Here is an 11,056-nt window from a genome sequence, read left to right as displayed (position 1 = left end):
AGAAGTCATTGTGAATGTTCAGGCTGGATGATGAAAACGTGGAAAGAGAACGACCTGAGAATCACCTGAGAGTCACTGAATGTAACTGCCCAGTTATCCCTAAAGATAATTTGGCCATTTCTGGTTCTGCTTCTGTTATGTAAGGAGGGAGAAGAGTGAGCTGCTACCTAACTACTGAATACCTGGCATTAATGTACCCAAACTGCACTGACACGGCTGAACAGCAGTCAGAATTGATAAGTAGGTCATGAGGTATCTGCTGAACTTGATGCAGTGTCTGTGAGCCATCAAACTTGATTTCAGCCAACGGGACATGCCAGTGTCCACGTGTAGTGTGGTTTCCTTCTCCCACATCCTCCTTGCTCTTGTGTGGAAGAACACAGCATTTCGGCCCAAGTGGTGGTGACTCATCAAGCCTCCGCACCTGTCTGAACTGCTGGTAAAGCACATATTGGTAGGCAGCTTGGGGGTTCCAAATAGCAACACAGCAACATAGCAGTACTGTGTAAATGGTGGCATACACAGGAAGTCCTTCCAAAACAATTACCACATACAGCCCCATGGTCCCTAAGGGATTTGCTCTATTCCCCTTTCTGAAAGTCAAAGCCTATTGATATACACAACCTTATAATATCTGCCTCATTACAGGTCTGGTCTAAGTTCGAATGTCCAAAGAGGAGATCCCCTTGTAAATTGTAAGAGAGGGATCACCAGCAACACTTCTCAATGGCGGACTGGTCCTAAGCCTTCAAGATGCTCTATAAATCATTAACATGCAGCTCACACATGGAATCTATACTAAAAATTATTACACACCGGACCGCTTAGCCACTTCTCTATGCTGGAGGGAGTGCGGTCAAGTGGCATCCTCCTGCCACATTCTATGGAACTGTGCATGTGTGACGGCATGTGTAAATCAATTTGGGGAACTATGATTTCTTTTCCATCCCTTTGGTCTCCACAAGTGGCGCTACTGTTTCTGGAGATTAGACGAATTCCCCCTCAATAACGGGTTTGAGTATGCAAACTATGGGGGACATTTATTAAGTCTGACGTTTTCAGACGTCAAATGTCCCCGCAGACGTTAAAAATGTCCCCGCAGCTCCGGCACTACGGAGATTTATGTAGAGGCGGACTGCCTCTACATAAATCCCGTGTGCACGGCAGAAAACCTATGCCAGATGAGTGCTGGAGTAAGTTTTCTGCGTATCTTTAGACGGAAACAATAATGAATCGCGTGGACTCTGGGTCTTGTCTTTGTTCAGTGTTGACTGTTGACTGGTCGACAGTTAGGGACTGTCGACCAGTTGTCCTCTGCCGCCTAGGGCAGTTGAAGCTAAAGTTTTGGCTGTCCAGGCATGATGGGAATTGTAGTTTTGCAACAGATGGAGGACCGAAGGTTCCCCATCCCTGCTATACAGTTTGTGGACCATGGAAACTAGATGGTGAGCAAGAGACTTATGATTTCTGCCTATTAGTAAGTGAATACCAGCTGGGCTGGGTGAGGCCCACTCTTCTATTTGAGGTCATGACCTTACTATAGACACGGTTCTGGAAACAGTAATTCCATTCAAAATTAGTATAAAGGGTAATGGGACTTTTATTTAGGGTATAAACCCACACACCGTATATGCAGCGTATTTGCTGCTGCGATACGCAGCAAACTCGCAGCAAACTCGCAGCAGATTAGATCTAAATAACTGAACACAGCATCAAATCTGTACCAACAAATCCTCTGCGTTTTTGTTGCATATCTGCTGCATATACGATGTGTGGGTTTATACCCTTAGCCTCAGCTGGGACCAGGAGCTGTAGTAGGTGGCCAGAAAACTGTAGGCCATCATCGGTGATTTAGATTAGTGCATGATATATAGGGAGGTTCCACATTTCATTATGGGCTAAGACTACTCATCTGTAACATCTATATCTGTAGCTAATTATTATTTATTAAACCTCTTATTATATTTATTATATTCTGTTGTGCTCAGGTTCAGGTTTGATCAGAGAAATCTGTTTCCTAATCAAACCGTAAAATGATCCCTCAGGTCACACAGCCGATTGTCTCATTATATCATTATATATCATTATGTATTTCTCCTATATTCTAAAGATGATGATATCCGCGCTGGGACTGAGCATCTATATACAGAAAATAACTGAATGTATAATTGCTGATATAATTCCCGGAATGTATGAGAACTTCTTATATAAAGTGAGTATACGGAAATACCAGAGGAAACTAAGGGAGAAATATGAGGTGAGTGGCGTATAACACTTAGATTTACTAATTACTATTGTTTATTGTTTAAGTTTCTGTGATTCCAGAGCGCTGTGCATAGGATAAGAGGTTCCAATCTAAAGGGTGAGGGATGGAGACAGTAAGAGAGGAGACGGCTGGTCACAGTGCATTGAGATAGTAGCCGGGTTATTGTAGTTTGTATTCTAGTCTTAAAGATGGGCCTCCAAGTTACTCTTAGAGGGTTTGTTGGTGGGTGAGAATCAGAGGTGTTAGGGTAGTAGTGAGTTTAAGAGTATGGGAGAAGCTCAGGAGAAATCTTGGAGGTGGTTGTGTAAAATGAGGAAAATGGGTCTTTTAAGTATCAAAGTTTGCGTTGGGGGCGGTATCGGGAGATCAGGCCTCCCGATAATTGGCATCAGAGCCATTTCTACCAAGAGGCTATATTAGTTTATCGCTCGGGTGGGAGATTTTTAGGGGTGACCGGCAAATAATATCTGGACACAGATTAAGAATGCAAGGAGGTCAGGACTGCAAACACTCTGCAGGTATTGTTATATTTGTCACACATCCCTACACTACAAGTGATCACTACCCCTGTATATAGAGCACAAGGTATAATGGTAGTATGAGCATGAATAAGATCACCATGAGTAGTCACAGTGCATTCTCTTGTATGTGTCAGGGACTTCTAGACATTGCCGGGCCAGGTGAAAGATGGGACCGGCCCACAGAGGGTAAATGTGGACTGTGCATTGCTCCAGGGCCACCCTGGAAATCCAGGACACCTGTCCCATGCAGTTGTGAATGTACCTTTAAGAAACACCACATTTGACTGAGGGCAGGTGGCCTTGACTTCTGGTACAGGCAGCTTCTCTGACACGCTCCTGGAGCTTTGCAGCTGTAGCACCACACATCACTGGAACCAGGACCTTTTTAAGACTAGTGTGATCCTGAGGACCCAAGTGTTTAGATTTTGTACCACAAAATCACCAGTCCTGGATTTTCATGAGAATCAGAAAACTCTGCCCACCAGCTGCTGATTAGCAGTTATCTATCCGTGCTGTGTATATGCAGTCAACTGTCAATCAGCAGCTGGAGGGCGGGGAGAGGGGTGTGGCAAGTATCCTATTTTCCTGCACATTAGGAGAACTGCTGAACAGAATGATTTAAGTAATACACCGATCTGTTCAGCATTTATATCACTAGTTTCATGCAGCCCTCATTTAAGATGGCATAAACCTAGTGACAGATTCCCTTAAAAATAAACTAAATCTTGATTTCGTATTGCAGGGTTCTCCATCTTCATCTATGACTAATTCTACATCTGACTTCATCATTTTTACAGACAATGCGACTTCGGTTCATGCTCTATATCTTACACTTCTGCAATTGCATTGAGTCTATTTGCAGACTGACCAGCAGTGAGCTTACACCGGCCATGTCCTTGGATGGGAAGATAATAATTGGGGTGGTGTTCCCTGTTTACGTGGACAAAACATACCCAATCATCAATTACAAGGAGAGGCCGAGTCCTTCCATCTGTAAGACGTAAGACTTGTATCTTATATAATGTATAGATGTTTGCTAGGGGTTGAGATCAACAACTGTTGTATTGAATGGGTCTTCCAGTCTTGTGTACAGTATATAACAATTGATAGGATGTTAAGTCCATTCATGGCCAGACATTGATGGCATATCCAAATAGATGGCAACTTGTGTGAATTCTGGAATTTAACTATTCAGGCTGTAGTTGTTGCATCTAGGCCCATGTGCTTGAGGGGCCTAAAAACCTTCTCTGTGATATAAGATAATACCAGTGTTATAAATGGCACAAGGTCAATGGGGGCACGTTACAGATTGTACTGGGGGGCCGAGGAACTACATGTTATGTCTCTAACTTATCACATTCAGATTTTCATTTCAAGTAACAGAAAGGAAAGATGGGGAAGATGAGATGTGTACTCGAATGCTGCCAGTAGGAGTTTGCATTATATTAAGAAAAGAGGGATCACCTGTATATCCCGATGTGATAGTAGCCAAGAGTTAAAAAGTGCATATTCCTGTTCCATGCCAATGAAACAGTTAGATGTAGCAGTTTGATGTGACAGCTAAACTGGGTATGAGTTAGTAACAAGTTAGGGGCAATCTGTGTGTGTAGAAATACATGAGCATGTGCCGAGCACTGATCTCAATACCAAGAGTCCTTTAGTAGAACCAAGTGTAGCCTGATGGTTGAATGTCAGTGCCCCCATGATGGTCACTATTAGAGATGAGTGAGTAGTGAAATATTTGACCTTCAAAAATTAGAATAGAATAGGCAGTGAAATTCGACTATTCGAACGAATATTCAATCCCATTATAGTCTATGGGAAAAAAATTCTCGGCACTTAGAAATATAAATTCGACCACTTGGAGGTCACCAAGTCCCCCACGAAACCTCCCTAAACGATGCCAACACCTCCGGAATGACACTGTGACTTTAGGGGGAGCATGCCTGGGTGTACCCAACACCCCAAAATCCCAGTATAATGCCCCTCTCCGCAGTTGCGAATGAAAAATATATGTGCGAACGCTTTACGAATGTTTACAGCAATGTTTACACATTTCCTTAGTCTTTCCTGCGCAACGTTACATACATGATTCCATGTGCGTCTGTAGAGCGTCATGTTATTTGCGCGTATCACGCATCATGCTGTACGACCGTTACTGGAACAGTAACAGTATGAAGCCGAAGAGGGAAAAAACACCTCAACATATTTCGGAGGACCCGTCCTCTTTTCTCAAGAGTAACCACCTACTAATCCTTACCGATGTCCGTGCACCACTTCCTAAATGATTATCGGGACGTGTAATCGCCTCTGTAAGCAAGCGCTGATGCATCAGAGCAGCGCTTATTTAAGGGCCTTCATCAACCCATTTAATAGAACCCTAAGTTCACACTATGTACGTATTTGATCTTTTTGATTATCAACTCCAAGATATTCAGGAAACATTAACTTGTCTGTGTTGTCTTCAGCTTAACATTATATACCTACCAGTGGGTCCACGCTTTGCATTTCGCTGTGGAGAGAATTGCGCCTATTTTTTTGCCAAATATCACCTTGGGATTCCAAATCTTTGACTCTTGTATAGTTCAACAGAAATCAATGTCAGGAGTTCTACAATTGTTGAGTGGATATGAAAAACTTGTGCCCAACTATCGATGTAACCAGGACTCCCAGCTGGCTGCAATAATCGGAGACGCTATATCTACAAACTCCATTTCAATGGCTCATATACTGGGGCTGGACAGGTATCCACAAGTAAGTGCTGGGGTACCCATCATACTACATGTCCTTTTCATATCTGAATAATTTACTATTTGATATTTTCGTAAGGTATTGAGATGTCACAGGTCCTCTTTGCCTTCTTCCCCGGAAGAGAGGGATCTGTGGAAATAAGAGTTGATCAAGTTAGCAATATTTGATTTATTTTTTATTATACATGGTTATACGTGTTATACATGAAGCTAAGACACCAATAGACAACACCAATTCTTTTCACATTGTTATACGTCACAAGTAGAGATGAGCAAAATTTGGAAAAAATCGGTTTAAACTCTTCGTTGAACTTTAACACAAAGTTCAGGTTTGTTTTGAGCCGAACCAAAGTGAACTTTGTTCTATACAAACTTGAATGTGCTGACAACAAAATCACACAAAAAGTCATCAATTGAAATTAAATTTATTAACCAATGGCGGCCTGGATTTGGAGTCACCCATAAAATTTAAGTGGAAAAACTCACTACAGGCTGATCAAAATGTCCTGAAAACAAGTCAAAATGAGGCTGAGCATTGTGTGTGGCCTCCACGTGCCTGTATGACCTCCCTACAAGGCCCGGGCATTCTCCTGATGAGGTGGCGGATGGTCTCCTGATGGATCTCCTCCCAGACCTGGACTAAAGCATCTGCCAACTCCTGGACATTCTGTGGTGCAACGTGATGTTGGTGGATGGAGCAAGACATGATGTCCCAGATGTGCTGAATCAGATTCAGTAAATATACACAAAAAGGTTTGAGATAGGGGGAACGGAGTGATCTAAAACCTGGGCTGCAGTACTACACTACACCACTAGATGTCGCCCTATCAATAAAACAACCCACTCAAAGGATTTTACTCAAAAGAAAATATTGGCTTAATTCTTTAAAAATAAAATAGTTGTTTTTTTATTATGCATTAAAAAAATACCAATACACACAACAAATGTTATCTATGAAGTAGATTTGAAAAATGACCACAAGAGTAAAATACAATAGTAAAAGGAATCGTGTCAGCTAGTATAATTCATCATCACTACTGTGGCTGTAAAACACATAGAGGGACATTTATCAAAAGGTGTAAAGTTTAGACTGGTGCAAACTGGCCACAGCAACCAATCACAGCTCAGCTTCCATCTCTGGTGAAAGGAAAGAGGAGCTGTGATTGGTTGCTGTGGGCAGTTTGCACCAGTCTAAACTTTACACCCTTTGATAAATCTCCCCCAGAGCCTCCAATTCAATAACAAAAATGTGGACAGACAAAACCTTATTGCCTGAGATTCATAACAAGAGGTCTCACAGTGCCCCCTATACTTTAACTTATATGATATCCAGGAGTTTATGACTAGTTACTACCACAGCATCAGTACTTATTGCACTTACCCATGTTTGCTGTACACCCAGGAGCCGTCCCTACGTACGTTTTGCTAGTTACACGTTTTTCTATATAATAAACATGGAAGCGCCTCACATAAAAGTCCTCACTCGTCCGCTGTGGGTTGATAAAGGCAACATTTCCAATCACAGTGAATTCTCAGAATATCACAACTGTTAACTATTTAACCATTAACTTTTTATCATAAACTGTCAATCTATTTAGCTCTCCCATGATCAAGCACATCTGGGGTTTCCAAATTAGAAAAAACAGACTTTCAAGTAGAAGGGTTTATTGGCCAGAGCACCAGAGGTTGGGAGTATGAATCCGAACTATCCAAATCGGGATGATATGATTCATTAGTATATACTGTATATTATATATTGTCTGTTAAACCCTCCACTGTGAGCAAATTATATGTTATGGTATTTTTAAAATCCACAATGTTCCATTCAACTCCTCTGTTAGGCTAGATTCACACTGTGTTTTTACAATCAGTTTTTTTCATCCGTTTTTTAGCAAAAAAAAAAGATCAAAAAGATGAAAAAAACGGATGCATTTGTGTGCATTCGTTTTGATCCGTTTTTCCATTGACTTCCATTGTAAAAAAAAAAAAAAAAACGGATCAAAATGGATCTTTTTTTTTTTTTACGGAGACAAAATGTAACTGACACTACTTTTGTGTCCGTAAAAAAAAAGAAACATCCGTTTTGATCCCTTTATTTTTACAATGGAAGTCAATGGAAAAAAAACAAATCAAAACGGATGCACACAAATGCATCTGTTTTTTTTTTCCATCCGTTTTTATAAATTTTTTGCAAAAAACGGATAAAAAAAAAAACGGATTGCAAAAACGCAGTGTGAACCGAGCCTTAGGTACCATTCAGTAGTTCTGGATGGTTGCATATGTTAGTGTATTTCTGTTTTATCCAAATGAAGAGTAATAAACCGTTTCCACTTCTTAAACAATGAAGCTGCTAACTTTTTTTGTTTCCGAAGGCTAGCCATCTTTCAATCTGAAACAGGTATACCATCTCATTGATTACATATACCAACAAAGGAGGGTGCGGCTGTAGCCATTCGCGTAATACACATAGCTAGGCAATCATTATTGTAGCATGAGCAACGGTCGGGAGATGAATATATGTTATATCGGAGTCAGGGTTTTTTAGGCTAACAAGAAAGTGGGCTTCTAGGTGTGTTAATCTAAATTATGCCAATGATATATCAGAAATTAGTTGTGACGCTTCCGACCAAAAGGCACTTAATCTGGGACACAACCAGATTCCATGGAAAAGGTTGGTTTTTGGAGAAAGACATCTAGGGCAGGCTGTCCACCTATCGGCCATGGATATAGACTCAGGGAACTAAAAGCATATATAGCATGGTGAAGAAGTTTGAGCTGTGTCTTATGCTACCTTTCATTTATTATATTCTTCCTTATATATGCCTAAAGAAGCAAGCGTTATTATAGCACCAAAAGTTAGAAATATTGACTTCCCGGCTGGCTACAGAGAGCGCGCAAATGGCGCCAATGGCGTCCCTAGCTACCAGCCGACCAGGTTGCTAGGGGCGTGGAGGCTTTCTTGTCACTGCCGTGGCTGCCCTGCCCCCGTCTCAGCTGCTCTGTGGTTGTGTAGCTGATTGGAGGCCAGCAACACCAGTCAGATTGATGTATGTGTCCTGGGACTGGAGTCTCAGCCCCAATCACGCCTGGTGTATCCCTTGCTTGCGGTAGAGCCTTGTTTTTAATTGTTTCTTGACCTAGGGTTTCACTGCATTGTGTTACTGGTATTCTTAATTTCTAGTTTTTGACCTTTGAGTTCTCTTCTGGATTTGTTTTTGTGTTGTGCTGACCGCTTGTTACTGACCCGGACCTCTGACCCATATTTATTGTGTTTTTTCTGTCTTGTCTTTTTAAGTGTTCACACTTATACAGGATTAGAAACATCTAGACCTTCAAAATGGTCTAGGACTGTATTTATGAATCACCAAAGATGCAGTCTTTTTAGTATTGAACGCATCTGTCAAAAGGTTCGGGTTCTTCAACGTTATCCAAACTCAAGCTCTCGGCATTTTATTTCATGGGGCTGCAGAAGTTAGATGCCTCCTTAGGTCTCCCAAGAAAACATGAATACAGCCTAAGGCGGCATCTAACTTCTGCAGCCGCAGGAAAACAAACACTGGGCTTTCGGGTTCAGATGCCGTTGCTTAACCCAAGCATTTTTGACAGATCCACTTAACATTAAATCCAACACTAAATCTAAAGTAATCTTGAAGAGGTGAGAAAGGACTACAGGAGGCTTTTGTTATCACTTGTCATATGTTATGTGAATGACATACATTAATCTTTCTAAATCATTATTTTCACTAAATGATATTCCTGGATCTTCCAACAGATTAGTCACTATGCCACAAGTTCTCGTCTCAGTGACCGTATCCAGTTCCGATCATTCTTTAGAACAGTCCCCAGCGATGCCTTCCAGTCTCGGGGTCTAGCACAGCTGGTGTTGCACTTTGGATGGATCTGGATCGGTCTGTTGGCCGTCGATAATGATTATGGGCAGCAAGGTATCCAACTGATCAAGAGGGAAATACTACAAGCTGGAGCCTGTGTGGCTTTCACAGAGACCATAGTCACCAGTTGGCAAGATCGAAACGCCCCTCATATTGCTCAAGTGGTTAGAGATTCAACAGCCACAGTGGTGGTCATCTTCTCTCCCGATATAGACCTAAGCTATGTCCTGGATGAGATGCTGAGGCAGAACGTCACAGGAAAAGTGTTGATTACTAGTGAGTCTTGGGCTACTTCACCTTTTTTGTCAGTAAATAAATATTCAAGACTTCTTCTTGGAACAATCGGTTTTGCCCTCCATAGTGGAAGCATGCCAGGATTTCGAGATTTCCTCAACAAGATCAATCCATCCATGGTTATAGGAAACCAGTATATAAAAGTATTCTGGGAACAAGTTTTTGGCTGTAAGTTTCATGACCAAACATTCCCTGAAGTCCCATCAAACTCATTGATAAAAGAATGTACCGGGCAAGAAAGTCTTGAGGGCATCCATAACAATTTTAACTCTGTCTCTAGTCTACAGGGAACATACAATGTGTATCTAGCAGTTCATGCAATAGCAAAAGCTCTGAGCGATTTGTATAAATGCAAGAAGGGAGATGGACCATTCCCCAATGGAACATGTGCTGATATCAAGAACTTTAAGCCTTGGCAGGTTAGTGTGTGGTGTGCAGGGTGTCTGCAGATGATGTTGTAATACTGGTTGGTTGGGTTTTGTAGTACCAGTGTCACGGCTACTGTATGTTACAGGCTAGTATAGCACGCCAGCTTTTCTCCTAGCTCTCCCAAAAACTTGAACATTAGTTATGAGACATTTGAGTCCAGTTTACCTGAGGACACAGAAAAGGCCATTCAGCTTTTTTCCTCCTTGTGCCTAGAAGGCCATAGCAGTTGTATTTTTTCACCTAGAAACCCACACGAGCCCTTATTTTTTGTGCCACTAATTGTAATTTGCAATGACAAGCTGAAGTTTTTCATAAAGTACACTGCAAAACAAACAAACAAACAAAAAAATCAAAGTGTGGTGAAATTGTAAAAAAAGAAACACATTTTTTTTTATTTGGGGGTATTAGTTTTTAGGCCGTTCGCCCTATGGTAAAATTGACTTGTTATCAATGTTCCTCAAGTTGTTACAATTACAACGATATGTAACATGTATAACTTTTATATTATCTGATGGCTTGTAAAAAATTCAAACCATTGTTAACAAATATATGTTCATTTTGGTCATTTATGGTCATTTTTTGCGCCATGATGTGTTCTTTCTATCGGTACCTTGTTTGCGCATATGTGACTTTTGATCAACTTTTATAGCTGCATCCAATTACTTAATTAGTGGGCATGGTGATCGGACCGTGCCCGCTAATAGCCGCTATCCCGGGCTACATGCCGGGCTACATGCTGCGGCGGTTCAAAGCGGGGTTTGCCGCGAACCCCCCGAGGCGACAGCAGGGCGTAAATATACACCCTGTGTCGTTAGGGGTTAAAAAGAATGACTGTTTTCCATAAGTCATATCTCGTCGTAAGAAAAAGTGTATGCATGAACCTGCTGATGTGTCCCTTTAATGGTT

Source organism: Dendropsophus ebraccatus, chromosome 1, assembly GCF_027789765.1.
Source record: "Dendropsophus ebraccatus isolate aDenEbr1 chromosome 1, aDenEbr1.pat, whole genome shotgun sequence".
Taxonomy (NCBI): Eukaryota; Metazoa; Chordata; class Amphibia; order Anura; family Hylidae; genus Dendropsophus; species Dendropsophus ebraccatus.
Note: the sequence above shows the minus strand (reverse complement) of the source record.